Source organism: Oryctolagus cuniculus, chromosome 12, assembly GCF_964237555.1.
Source record: "Oryctolagus cuniculus chromosome 12, mOryCun1.1, whole genome shotgun sequence".
Taxonomy (NCBI): Eukaryota; Metazoa; Chordata; class Mammalia; order Lagomorpha; family Leporidae; genus Oryctolagus; species Oryctolagus cuniculus.
Window position 1 is genome coordinate 80,791,550 of NC_091443.1, and position 14,933 is coordinate 80,806,482.

Sequence of the window (14,933 nt, forward strand, 5' to 3'; positions counted from 1 at the left end):
TATAGTATTCTATAGAGTACATATCCCATATTTTCTTTATCCAATTTTCTGTTGATGGGAATTTAGGTTGATTCCATGTCTTAGCTGTTGTGAATTGAGCTGCAATAAACATTGAGGTGCAAATAGCTCTTATTTGCCAATTTAATTTCCTTTGGGTAAATTCCAAGGAGTGGGATTGCTGGGTCATGTGGTAGGGCTATATTCGGGTTTCTGAGGAATCTCCATGTTGCTCCCCCTCTTCATGGAGGAACGACACTAAACCCTGCCTAGGCTTCATATCTGAGTCACGGCACCATTATGTCGCTCCCCCTCTTCATGGAGGAACGACACTAGACCCTGCGCTGTTCTTTTGTCTGCTCGGCCCTCCCCGGGTTTGCTGCTGGTTCTTCCCGGGTTGGCTACTGTCCTTCCACCTCCGTGGAAGGGCGGTTCCCCCTGCCACTTTCCCCACTTCCGCGGGGGAGCGGCACACCGCCGGCCAGCTCTCTCGGGGGCTGCTCAGGTGTTCCCTTTAGATAGATGTTCCTGGTGCATGTTGTCTCTCTCCTCCTTTATAGTCCTCTTCCACCAATCCCAACTCTGCTACCCACACGCCGAGTACGCTGCTCTCCTCCAATCAGGAGCAGGTCCTACAGTTTATTGGTTGAACTGGAGGCAGCTGTGTAGAAGCTGTTTCCTCCTCTCCCAGCGCCATATTGTGGGAGAGCAGATGCATAGAATAAGTCTTAATTCCAGTAACAGTCTAGTCTGAGTTGCTCCCCACATCTCCAAACTGTCTTCCATAGTGGCTTTACCGGTTTGCATTCTCACCAACAGTGGATTAATGTGCCTTTTCTCCCACATCCTTGCCATCATCTGTTGTTAGTTGATTTCTGTATGTACGCCATTCTTACATACAGGGGGTGAGGTGAAACCTCATTGTGGTTTTGTTTTGCATTTCCCTGATGGCTAGTGATCCTGAACATTTTTTCATGTGTCTGTTGGCCGTTTGGATTTCCACTTTTGAAAAATGTCTATTGAGGTCCTTGGCCCATTTCTTAAGTGGGTTGTTTGTTTTGTTGTTGTGGAGTTTCTTGATCTCTTTATAGACTCTGGTTATTAATCCTTTATCAGTTGTATAATTTGCAAATATTTTTCCCATTCTGTCAGTTGCCTCTTCACTTTCCTGACTGTTTCTTTTGCAGTACAGAAACTTCTCAATTTGATGTAATGGAGTCACAACTTTTTAAAAATTAAGACACTTTGGAGATAATCTAATCAAATCTTGACCAAATTTTGTAGATGAAGAAGTGGAGTCCAAAAGAGGGAGCATCACCATGCCAGTCTCACACCCTGATGCCAGCAGAGTCGACATGAGTTCTGGCAACACCTCTGGGTTTACTTTCTTTTTTGATACATGGCATTGCTTCCTTGAAAAATGCAAATGACATGGAGGTTCCCACATAAGATTTCAGGAGGGCATACAGTACACATGAAGAAAATAATGAAAACACAATGTTGGAAGGAAAGAAAAAGAAAAGAATGTGTCCATACATATGTCTGGAAGAATACATGCTCCATGAGAACTGTGATCAGTGTTACTACTATAAGTGTTATATTTTATATTCATGAATATCTTATATTCATGAGAGCATGGAATTTTGTGTATTTTGTTCACTGAAGTCTCTCCAGACACAAAAAATTGGGGACATAGTAGGTGTTTGGCAAATAGGATGACTACATATGTGCCACTTCCCAGGATACTCCTGTTTATGCCTAATTTTGGGGGTCCCATACCTTAGTGTCATCTTTCATTTCTCAAATGTGTTGCCTTATTATTGAATATTTCTGAATGAGTAATTGGTCAAATATGGGTTTATGGATTTGTTTATATTTCCTTTTGATTTATGTAAATTTTCTAAATCTTATACAATAAACATGTTTGTCTAATGAGGGGGAAAGTGCTTTGTTTCTTTTTTTAGATTAAAATTAAAACTGGCTCTTGACCAAATCAGCTACAATTGTCCAGGATATTCACTTAAGAGAATTATTTCATTTCCTGATAATAATCTACACATTAAAATTGACCTCCAAAACATAGATTTTTTTCAAAAAAAAGCAAAACTACCCAGTTTATATATACAGTATTAAGATACTCTAGAATACCACAGCAAAAAATGAGCCACAATTTTTTAAGCTCAGATGATAATACAGTTTAGTTTTCAAATTATGCGACTTTAAAAAAATTACTTAACAACAGAGCATTGGTAATAGATAAGCACAGAAGCTCTTCAAATGTCTTAATTTTTGTAAAGGTTTTAAAGAATAATTTTTGTCAATTCCTCAGAGTGTTTTGTTCTTGCACAGTGTTAAGAATGCCCAGTTGTCTTCCATTACTATGAAAAGTGGTTATTCATAAAAATGTAATAAATATCTGCCCATCCATAAGCCTCATTAAAAACACGTTTTCTTATTCTCTATTTTTAAAAGATTTATTTACTTATTTGAAATGCAAAATTGCAGAGAGAGATGGAGGGACAGAGAGAGAGGTCTTCCATCCACTGGTTCACTCCCCAAATGGCCACAATGACTGGAACTGGGCCAGTCCGAAGCCAGAAGTCAGGAGCTTCTTCCAGGTCTCCCATGTGGGTGCAGGGGCCCAAGCATTTGAACCATCTTCTGCTGCTTTCCCAGGCACATTAGCAGGGTGCTGGATTGGAAGTGAAGCAGCTGGAACTTAAACTAGCACCCATAGGGGATGTCGGCCCTGCACGTGGTGGCTTTACCTGCTGCACCACAATGCCAGTCCCTCTTATTCTCTTAAGTTGAAGAAACTATATATATAGTATATATATACACACACACACACACACACACACATATATAGTGTATACACACACACACACGCACACTAAGTTTAACATTGGTTTAACATTGCAGAAATACACATCAGAATTTGGTGAGAGGTGGTATGGAATAGGGAAAAGGTATTGGTGAATCCTGAGAAAAATAAAAGAGGGAAACAGGGTAAGCCCTTCCTACCCTACCCCCAACAGTGGAACTGATTACAACAGCAGAGTTGGAGTTACAGGACTAGAGAGAGCAAGAAAGACATCCTTGGGCACCATGCCTGAATTCTCTGCCCTTCCTGCCACTCCCACCTCCTGGTTCCCAAGATGCTGAATTTTTGATCCTCCAACTCATCAAACTTGAGCCTTGTCTTCTTCAGCATGCCTGAGACTTGGTCCTAAGCATTCTGCAGTAGTTCCCTTTCAAGGTCCCTCCTTCAGTGTGGCGTTGGTCTCCCACCAATGGCTCCTTCTTGTATCTGTAAATTTCTGTCTCACTCAGCATCACCCCCAGAGCGCTGCATGTTCAGCTGTCTTCAGATTGCTTTCCTTTGGATGGCCTGCCCTTACTGGAATACAAATGAATGAATGGAAGCCAAGCACCTACTATGTGCAAGCTGCCATGGAGATGCATTTTCATCTTTTTATATCATCAGAGTTAATTGGAGGAAATATAGAAAAACATTGGCTCACAGAGGGAACTGGAAGTGGACCCCACCTGGGCAGAGCATATGTGCATGGGACCCATTTACTGCTTTCATCACTTGCCTTCGTGGGACGGAGCCACATCTGGATCCCATTACAATTATGAAAGGTGCAGGCTTCATGCTTGTTCCAAAGTCCGGCTCTGATTTCACAACCAGCCTGGAGAAGCACGAGGCAAGTAAATACTTCCTGTTCCATTTGTAATCAACATGCACTTGACATCAATAAACTGGGATAATTACATTATCATTATCATTACCATCATTATTATTGGACACAATCGAGGAGATGTTAATAGAGGTTTTTACAGAATACTCCTGGGACAAATGCAACTGAAAATAGAGTGGAGGGTAGGGAGAGGATGCCATTTGTCTCTTTCCTTAGATAAGTAGATGGGAGAACTTTTTAAATGTTCTCAAAAAGCTGTGGAGATTGAACCAATAGAATAGCAATTGATGGCTTCCACTGTTTTGTCCACAAAAAAAAAAAAAAATCACTCTCCAAGACTTGAACATTTTCTGGAGCCCTAGGATGTTAGAAAAGCAGAAGACCTTGGAGATAGTCATGTTCAAACTCCTCTCTCTCTCTCACTCTCTCTCTCTCTGGATGTGTGTGAGTGTGTGTGTGTGTGTGTGTGTCTGTTTCGCTGTGATAAAGTTGAGACCCAATGAACTTGTGCACATGTTCATTTGTAAAGCTCAAGCTAGAACACTGGCCATGGCCTATCTCCTCCCTCCCTCCCATTGCTTAAGAAGAGCTAAGCCAGGCCACCAATACTGTTAAAGGGCAGATTCCTAACTGGAATTATACTTTTTCATGACTTCTCTCTGGCCCTTGGGCTTTTTATGTATTGTCCATTATCTAATGCAATATAAATATTTGGAAAACAGATACTCTACCCCTGAAGATGGAATTATGATGAATGAATTTTGTAGCAGATTTATTCCACTGAAAATCTTCTGGGTAGTATGAGTTGTAAGACATTGGCAAGAATTGTAGCAAGATTCTTCTTCTCTGATTAATGTTTGATATTCAGTCAACTCTTCTTTTTTGTGAATTTTTTGTTTACAAAAAGGGAACAAATTTCATGTATTTCATACATATAGTTTTAAGAGCATAATGATCCCCTTCCCGAATTCCATTGTCATGGATTGAATCCCAGGTAGTGCGTGTGTGTGTGTGTGTGTGTGTGTGTGCTGGGGGTAGGGTGCGGGGGGGGGGGCAGATGGAGATAGGCTCATGAATTATTTTGTGTTCTCCATTAGTTTGCATATCACACCTATGATCCTGCTGTGTTTTGGGAGGTGGTTGAGCAATGGATAAATCACCCATTCAATGGAACTACCAGGCATATCCATATTTGCAAATGTGAATGTGATTGTTCACAGACCCCTCCCTGCCCCCATCCCTTTTAGGCTTATTTCATCTCCATTAGTTTTTACTCCATTGTCAAAAATGCAAAAAAAAATAAATAATCCCACCTAGGATCTATATTCTTAGAACACTCCCCATGTACTGCTGGGAACCAGGCGACAAGATCATCTCTACATGTATCCTTAACCCTTTTGATTGATAAACAAATACTGTTTATATTAAAATAATTTTAATTATAATTAAAAATAAAATATGATTCATAAGCAAGTATTTACCCAGAAGCACTTCCCAAGTCACTACTTCTATGAGTATTTTAAAAGAAATGAACCATGGATCTTATGTCTTGGATACAGTGGTCAATCATGTGAAACCAATCCTTTGCAAAGTCAGCTTTGTCTAAAACAAAGGGTGGGGGGGACACAGGTGCATCCAGGGTGGCTGCTCCTAAAAACTGGGCAAGAGGAAGAGCGATGTTCACCTTCAAATTTGGGTCTTGGGCTCGCTTCATTCAGTTTGCTCACCTTTTTGGTATGGAATGGCCTTCTGATTTTTCTCAACATCTTGATGATTTATGGTAAATAAGGATTACTTCTAAGAACTCTTCCTGGAGGAATAGCAGAATTATGTAATGGCCTCCCAAGAGGCCAGCTTAGCATTGTAGCTCCCCTTCCTCTAATTCAGGGCCGAAACAAGAAAATAAAACCTCATTTAACTGTTTATTCAACCCAAATAAATGTGGCTCCAGGCCTGCCTGCCAAGATTTTACAGTGCCAGAGGCAAAGGGACAAGAAACCAGAAAGGGAAAGAAGGAAAGAGATTTGTAAGATGTGGGCAGGCGAGGGAAGGAAACAGCTCTCAGGGCCAGTGAGCTTCCTGCCTCCCCAGACCCAGTTTGTGAAATCTGAGCTCTCACTCCCCCAACACATGGAGCCAGGATACAAAATGGATGAAAAATAGGAAAGCATCAAGCCATTTCCTGACTTCTCCAGTATGGTCTCACCTTTTACCAATTGGGCCCCAGACTGGACAGGTGTGAACATTTTCCTTCGCATTGCATCCTGTCCCTCAGCCCTTCCCTGGAGTTCCAAGGGGGTTGCATGCCCTAAGAGACCCCAAATAGTAAGTTGGTTGATCCTCTTCCCTCTGACCTAGCTGTTGAATATTGCATCTGCCATTTGGCATATTCCAGGTGCAAATAACACACAACTCTACTTGCCTGTTTCAAGCTTGAACCACTCCATTTCCAAAATGTTTTCTGCTTAGGAGCAAGAAAGGAGAATTTAAAAAAAAGTCCTGGCTTATATTCCTTCCCTGTGCGCTTCTGTCTATTGTCTTGTGAGTTTTTCTCCCAGCCTTATGTGACAGGCAAAGAAAGTATGTTATTGTGATTAACCTGAGACTGAGGGATTACATGATTGCTCTAAATTTCTGAGACCTGTGGCTTAGGTCTCACATCTTGTTGATGACTTAGCCCAGATCTTTCTCATTTCATGACTTGCACTGATTCCTAGAAAAATTTCAGGACAGCATGTGAGTCTCTGTTTAGCAGAGAAGAGGAGCTGAGATTGAGCAGAGCTTTAAGAACCAACTGCCTTCCTAAGAGCTTCATTCTTGGAGGGTAGAACTTAACTGGGAAGCCAGAAAATCAGCCGGTTTCCAACAAGCAGAAGGGAACTTGAATGCTAGCTGAGCTGGGGGTTTCTGGGGACTCAGTCTAGAATGGTTGGAGAAGAGAGAAAGAGGTTTGTTAGAAGTGAAAGGAAACATGTTGTTGCCTTGAAGGACTTGCTGCCAGAGTTCAGTGATCTTTTCTTAGACTCACTATTGCAGTTCCTGCTGCTAAAAAGAACCTCAGTGTATCCATCAAGGAAAGAGGTCAGGAACATGGATACCAAAGCCAAGTTCGTGGACTTGAAATATGTTTCTGTACTTATTAATGTGTAATGTGGGACAAGTTATTCAAGTTTTCTATGCCTTATAGTAAGATGGGAATAACAGTAGTACCTTCAGAGAGTTGTTGGAAGGACCAAGTTAACTAAAATGTACAGAAGCCTTTAAATCAATGTCTAGCACAAAGAAAGTGCTGTATTTTATGGAAGAAGAAACTGAAGACCCAGTCTTAAGATGACTTCTTGAGGTCCCATACCTTTGGACCAGCCTTGATGAAGCCAGAAGCCAGATCTCACGACTCACATAACAATGTATTTCTACAAGATCAAAGTACTGGGAACTACATGGAAGGTTACAATGCAGAAACAGTGAGTTTTGGCTCAAGATCAAAAATATTTGCTATGAATAGATGTAAATTCTCACAGTAGTTGAAAGATGTCCAAGAATCAGGGGAAGATATTTATTTAATTTTAATACAGAAGATCACTAACTATGTTTATAGGGTAAGAGAATGAAGACAGTGATGAGGGCAGTGTTAAATAATTAAGGGGTTGAGAGAAGACCAAAAAAAGGAATAATTAATGGAGTGGGAGCCTGGAAAAGGTAGAAGGATTTTTGGTACAGAATCCAGGCAGAGGAATTAGCCTTGGATGTTCAGAAGGACATTGCCTCCTATGAGACCCATGGTAAGGGGGTGAGGGTGGAGGTGGAGGGAGTCTACCTGTGCAGCAGGGGACAAAGTCCTTGGCTGACAAGTGTGGCAAAGATTGATAAAGGGTTGGAGAAGAGCAGTGAGGACTTTCAGTGGCCACTGTGGGAATAGAATAGAGCATTACCTAGCAGGTGAGCTTTACTGAGCAGAGGGGAAGAAGACTCCTGCGCCTTAAAGGGAGTCAGTCATGGTTTCCATCCAACATCATAGAATTCTTTCCAGTATCACTCAGAAGCTCGGGTTCAGAAAGGGGATTCCATCTGGTTGGAATAACCCAGAGTTGGGAGTTTGCAGGAGAATGTCCAGAAGAAAGAGTTTTGAAAATTGAAGTTCCCCACAGGAAGGACCTAGACTTGGGTAGAAAGAAATAGAGACAAGAGGAGACTGTGAGGGAGAAATGGAGGAAATCAATAAGCTGAATATCACAAAGAGTCAAAAGTCTGGAGGTGAGGGAATGTGGCCAGATGTGTTGACACTAGGGTTTAAGATCTCAGAGGTGGAATGATTCAGCTAATCCAGAAGGTGTGTGGCTGAAGAGGAGTGTCATATGAAACCAACAACCTACCCAAGGCTGTTCTTTGGGTAGGGAATCTGGGCAGAGTGACCCTTAGGTAACTGATTTTAGATAACTTTATCCTCTTCATAAAAACATCTATTTAATTTGAAAATCAGACAGAGAGAGAGAGAGAGATCTTTCATCTACTTGTTCACTCCCAAATGCCCACAAAAACTGGAGCTGGGCCAAGCTGAACCAGGATCTCAGAGCTCCATCCGGGTCTCCCACATGAGTGACAGCAACCCAAGTACCTGAATTACTATCTATTGCCTCCCGGGTTTCCCATTAGAGGACACAAGATCAGAAATAGAGCAGCCAGGACTCAACCCAAGCACTCCGATGTGGGATAAGGGTATCCATGCAGTGACTTAACTCCTATGCCAAATATTTGTGCCCCCCTCTCATATTCCTCTTTTCTGATAATAATTCAAAATTTCTATCATCAGTATGATCCTGAGGGTCCTATGAAAGTTGCTGACAGTCAATCAAGCCTCTGCAAGTATGATTTTCCTGGATCTACTCCAGACTGGTGGGTTGACCCAGGCCTCATACATCTTTCCAGGGTAGGTCTTACATATCCAGCCCAGATTCTTTCCCATTTCTGACAGGTACTAAGAGACTTTGGGGGATCATCTTGATTCCAATCACAGGTGTGTGCTTCAAAGAATATAGTACTTCTGAATACTTCCTTAAGTATTACTATAAATTAATGTAAACTATAAAAATCCATTTATATCCTCAGCATGTATCACACTGTGGGAAATTATTACATTAATTTTTCTTCTATTATATAAACAAATACTTCCTTCTGATTGGATTTGTCTCACTCAGGCTTCCAAAGATTCTCGTTGGGGTGGGTACGATGGTATAGTGGGTTAAGTCACTGCTAGAGACACCCACATCCCACATATGAGTGCCTGAAATTGAGGTCCACCTCTGTCTCTAATGCAGCTTCCTGCTAATGTGCAGCTGGGAGGGCAGCAGATGATGCTCAGGTACTGGGTCCCTGCCACCCATGTGGGAGATCTGGATAGAGTTCCTGCTTTAGCCTGGCCCAGCCCTGTCTCTTGTGGGGCACTGGGAGAATGAAACAGCAGATAGAAGACCATTCTGCCTCACCCACCTCTTGCTCTGCTTTTCAAATAGGAATAGGCTTAAAAAAGGCTACTTCTTAATTTTAGAATCTTGGACCCACACGCTTTATGATTTCAGAGACTATTTTTCCCTCGTGCTTTACCTTTGTAGAGCTGAGTTCTAACATTTTTGTCTGTTTAAGTCCAGCCTCATTGCCTTCATCTCAGGTCTTTCTCTGAGACGGAGGTTAGTCACTATAGTAAGGATAATGACCATGGACTTTGCTTTACTTTCACATAACTCATCTTTTTGAGTAACTATAATCTTAAAAGTTAGGAAAATCATTCTTCCTGTTGCATGGATTAGAAGGATGTGAAGTGACTTCCCAAAGGACATACTTATGACTCCAAATTCTAGGCTTTCTTTACCACCCCCCCCCCCAGGTACTATAGTATTATAGTTAGGAGTATGAATTTTTCTGGCCCTACGCTCAAAGTTCCATCCTACTGCTTTCTATGAATCTGAACAAGTTGCTTAATTTCTAGTAGTCTGAATTAATATCCTTATTAATAAAACCAGGGTAGACGTTCCTATGTGGGTGAAATGAGGCAACATCTTTGAGCACTCAGTCCCTCATAGCTACAATTTCAAATCCTTTATGTCTTTCTTGAGAACAAAATTCCTGCTACTTTTCTTGAATTACAAGACCTTGAATTTATAATTTATAATTATATTTTGGAAAAATTTTCTGTTACTTATCACTTTACTAGGTGTAAGCTAATTTGTACATTTTGTGTCCACTCACATGTCATTGAAACAATTGAACTACAAAAGAATAGATTTTTTTTTCAAAGTGCACATGTAACATTTACGAGGTCAGACCATATTCTGGGCCATTAAACAAGCTTCAGTAAATTTAAAAAGATTAACACCCTATAATGTTTTTCTCTGACCACAATGAAATAAGTAAGAAATAGCAAATAAATAAATCCTCAGATATTTGGAAACTAAATAACACACACACACACGTTATTCTGAATAACCCATAGGTTTATAGATCAAAGAAGAAATTAAAGGCAAGTCTGAATTTGAACTGAATGAAAATGAAAACACAGCATATTAAATTTGTAGGATGCAGTTAAGTCATAACTTAACTAATTATATTGTAATATTATCAAAAATCAATTTAGTTAACCATATTAGAGTAAAAAATAAAAATCATATAATCCATGAGTGCAAAAAAAGAAAAAATGCACATCCATTTATGCTAAAACATTAGACCTAGAGTGTAACTTCCTTTGCCCAGTAAAGGCCATCTTTGGAAACCAACAGCCAGCATCTTACTTAACAGTGAAAGACTGAATGCTTTACCTCTCAGCTTAGACACAAGGTCTGGCTGCTCTCAACACTCCTATTCAAAGTGTGCTTGAGACAAGAAAGGAAGGAAAAGGAATCCAGATAGAATACTTGATTATCAGACGAGGTGGTCATTTGTATAGAGGGAGGTTTTTGTGTTCTTCTAAAGCCAGGAAACTAATATATGGGTTTATAGTAGCCCTAAAATGCATGAAATGTATAGCAACAAATCTTACAAAATATGTGTAATATTTGTACAAACATAAAACATGCCACAACACACACACACACAAACTACAGAACACTGACAAAGGAAACTAACGGGGATCTAAATAATTTGTAAGATACACAATGTTCATGGATTTGAAAACTTAATAAAGATGTTACTTCAGATAAATCTATAGATTCAAAGCAATTCCAGTCAAAATCTGTCTCAGCAAATCTCTCTCTCTCTCTCTCTCTCTCTCTGTGTGTGTGTGTGTGTGTGTGTGTAGACAAGCTGGCTCAAATTTTTTGAGAATATTCTAAACAGTTTTAAAAAGGAACAGAGTTGATAGCCGGCGCCGTGGCTCAATAGGCTAATCCTCCACCTTGCGGCGCCGGCACACCGGGTTCTAGTCCCGGTTGGGGCGCCGGATTCTGTCCCGGTTGCCCCTCTTCCAGGCCAGCTCTCTGCTATGGCCAGGGAGTGCAGTGGAGGATGGCCCAGGTGCTTGGGCCCTGCACCCCATGGGAGACCAGGAAAAGCACCTGGATCCTGGCTCCTGCCATCGGATCAGCGCGGTGCGCCGGCTGCAGCGGCGGCCATTGGAGGGTGATCCAACGGCAAAAGGAAGACCTTTCTCTCTGTCTCTCTCTCTCACTGTCCACTCTGCCTGTCAAAAAAAAAAAAAAAAAAAAAAAGGAACAGAGTTGGATATACACTCTACCTGATTTCAAGACTTTCCACAAAGCAAGAGTAATCAAGACAGTATAATACTGATGAAATAACCAACATATACTAAAGGAACAGAGAGACCATAAATAGGTTCACATAATTACATAGTATGAGATTTATTCAATTGGTTTTTATCAAAGGTACAAAGGAAATTTAATGGGTATAAGGCAATTTAATGTTTCAAATAAATGGTAATAAAACAAAGATAACTATATGAAAAAAATGAAGTAAAACCCCTATTTTATATACTATAAAATTTAAAGTTGATAAGAAGAAGCGTAAAACTTAAAACTATAAAACTTTTAGAAGAAAATCAGGAGAATTCCTTGGATAACTTATTTTTTCAAGGACTTCTAAATTATGATAAAGTGCCCATGCATGTGTCACATTTCATAATAAAGGTCTCTCCTGGGAACTAAGAGGTACAGAGAGAGCACCTTTGTTGAATGTTTTCAACTGTCCTAGATCTTCTATTTTTTAAAAGATTTATTTATTTATTTATTTGAGAGGTAGAGTTATAGACAGAGGAAGAGACAGAGAGAAAGGTCTTCCTTCTGTTGGTTCACTCCCCAAATGACCACAACAGGCTGGAGCTGTGCCAATCTGAAGCCAGAAGCCAGAAGCTTCTTCCCAGTCTCGCATGTAGGTGCAGGGGCCCCAGCACTTGGGCTATCTTCCACTGCTTTCCCAGGCCATAGCAGAGAGCTGGATTGGAAGAGGAGTAGCTGGGAGTAGAACTGGCATCCCTATGGGATGCCTGTGCCACAGGTGGAGGATTAACCTTCTGCGCCATGGCAGCGGCCCCTGTTGGATAACTTAAATTTCTTGAATACAACAACAAAAAGCACCATTCAACAAAGAAAAATTCAAAAATTGAACTTCATCAAAATTAAGGACTTTTGCTCTTTTAAAGAAACTGTCAGAAGGATGAAAATACAAATCACAAATTTGTGGAAAATATTTTAAGTCATATCTGATAAAGGTCTTACAGCCACAAACATAAGGAACTCTGAAAACTTAATAGAAAATAAACACACAATAAAAATGTCTGGGAAGATTCGAATAGACACTTCACTGAGAAGACATGAAAAATTTGGGAGGAAATGGAATTCAAAGATAAGTTTATTTTGGCATAAAAAATCTGAAATCCATGCATAATTTTTTCATAATACATATTTTTTCTTGAACTTTTTGAAGACCTTTCATATGATGGATCTCAAAAAAGATTATATCAAAATAAACTTATCTTCTAATTCCATTTTTCATGGATGTTCTGAAGTGTTGTGTAAGTGACAATAAGTTCCTATAAAGATACTCAACATTGTTAATCATTTGGGAAATGGAAATTAAACACAATGTGATATCATTTTCCAGCTATTAGAGAGGCTAGCAACCAAAACCTACACAGCCATCTTTTGGCAAGGATTCAGAGCAACTCAAATTCTCATCTATTCCTCACTGGAATGTAAAATGTCCTGGTCACTTTGAAAACCAGTTTGACAATTTCTTAAAATGTTAAACATACGTTATGCTACCCAGTAATATCTCTCCTAAGATATTTACCCAAATATATACCTCAGTATAATGATATCTAATATTCACACAACCTGCCCACAGATGTTTATATGAGTGTAATTCAAAAGTCTGTAGAAAAATGGAATTTAAGGGTGAGCTCTTTTCTGGTGCAAAAAAGTTTAAATCCATGCATACTTTTGTCATAATACACATTTTCCATGAACTATATAAAACCCCCTCATAACAGTTTTAGATACAACTGGCAAAAACTGGAACCAAGTGTTCCAGCTCTGGTGAACGGGTAAACAAACTGTGGTACACCCACACACATGAACACTGTTGGGCAATAAAGAGGGATAAACTACTAATACACACTGTATCATGGATGGCTCTCAGGTGCATTTCACCAAGCCAAACTTAAATGCTACATACTGCAGGATTCCATTTGTATGACATTTTAAAAAAGGCAAACTCCAAGGACAGGAAACAGATGAGTAATTACCTTGAGCTGGAGGCAGGGGAAAAGAGTGAATTGTAATCGGGCTTGGAAGATGCCTGAAGGGATCAAACTGTCTTGGTAGTTATCCTACTGTATGCATCTGCCAAAACCTAGAGAACTGTGCATTAAGGAGAGTTCATTGACTGCATGTATTTTATTTTATTTTAAAAATGAAAAGAAATCAGTTTTATGTTGACCAGGCTCCATAATGGGTGAGCAGAGACACTGACATTTGAATCTAGTGCTTTCTGACTCCAAAGTGTGGCAGATACAGCGGGATTCACATGTCTGATTCCCAGTCTTTCCCTTGTTATGATGGCTAAGGAGAGTTTGTGTTCCACACGGCCCCACCAAACAACAATGGATCCTCGGTCAGCCTGGGTTCCTGGATGCCTGCGGGAAACAATGGCCCCACTGATCTGTACAGGACAAGTTGCATGTATGGAATGTAACGCCTCTTGCATGTTGAGCCACTGGGATGGGGCTGTTTGTTCTTGCCGCATAACAACTGACTGATACAACACTGCTGCACTTCCCAGTATTTCCTTTTTCTAAGACCCAAGGATCTGTGTTAAGACTTTTGGTTTATAATCCTGAACAAGAGAACCGGGAGATAGTTCTTGAGGGCCTTGAATCCAAGATTTGGAAATAGTTTTCAGTGAGTAGGAGACTGAGACTCCCACCCAGCTGGATATCAAGATCCAGTCTAAAAGAGCCCGGTTAGGACTGTGCCTAGCTGCAAAGCTTTGTTGACTCTTTAACTTGGCCCCTTATGACTCTGCCTGGGACTCATTTTCCTTGGTATTGAACATCTAAATTCCTCACTGGCAGTCTCTCCAAAGGCCACAGTCTTTGGGCAACAAGAGTATCCAGGGCCTTCCTATTTGGGACCAAGAGCCCTGGCTGGCTCCTGCACTTGCAGGCAGTGTTTCCTGTACAGGTTGCAGCGTTCTGTGGAAAATGTGAAGCAGAAATTGTTGTGATAAGCCTGGAGCTGAGAGGCCTCTCGGGAGCAGCCCTGGTGAGCTGGGTCACCTCATTTCACGAGGGCCAGCCCTCGGGGAGACTCCCCAGGCTTAATTAAAGCCAGCAGGAGCCTATTTGACATGAACGGAGCCAAACAGCAAGGGCAGCAAAAGGCAAGCTAAGCCAACCCCGAGCATCCAGCTAGGAGTGAACTTGGGGAGTCCTAACAAGCTCGAGCCACCCACTCACAGCCAAGGCGCGTGCTGAGTGAGGGGACAACACAAGGACGGCTGTGGGTTCAAGACCGTGGGGCAGCTGAAAGGTGAATGAGAGAGCCTGGGCAGAAAGGCACCACAGCTGATCCTGGGTCTTCTTTTAGAAACTGTTTCCCAGGGCAGAGCTGTGGGTAATCACCGGGGTGTGCAGCTGGGGCTGCGTGGGTCGGGGCATACAGGAATCCCAACCAGAAGTGCTCATCAAAGGAACAAACGTTTGAAAGCCAGACACCGCCATCTTACCTC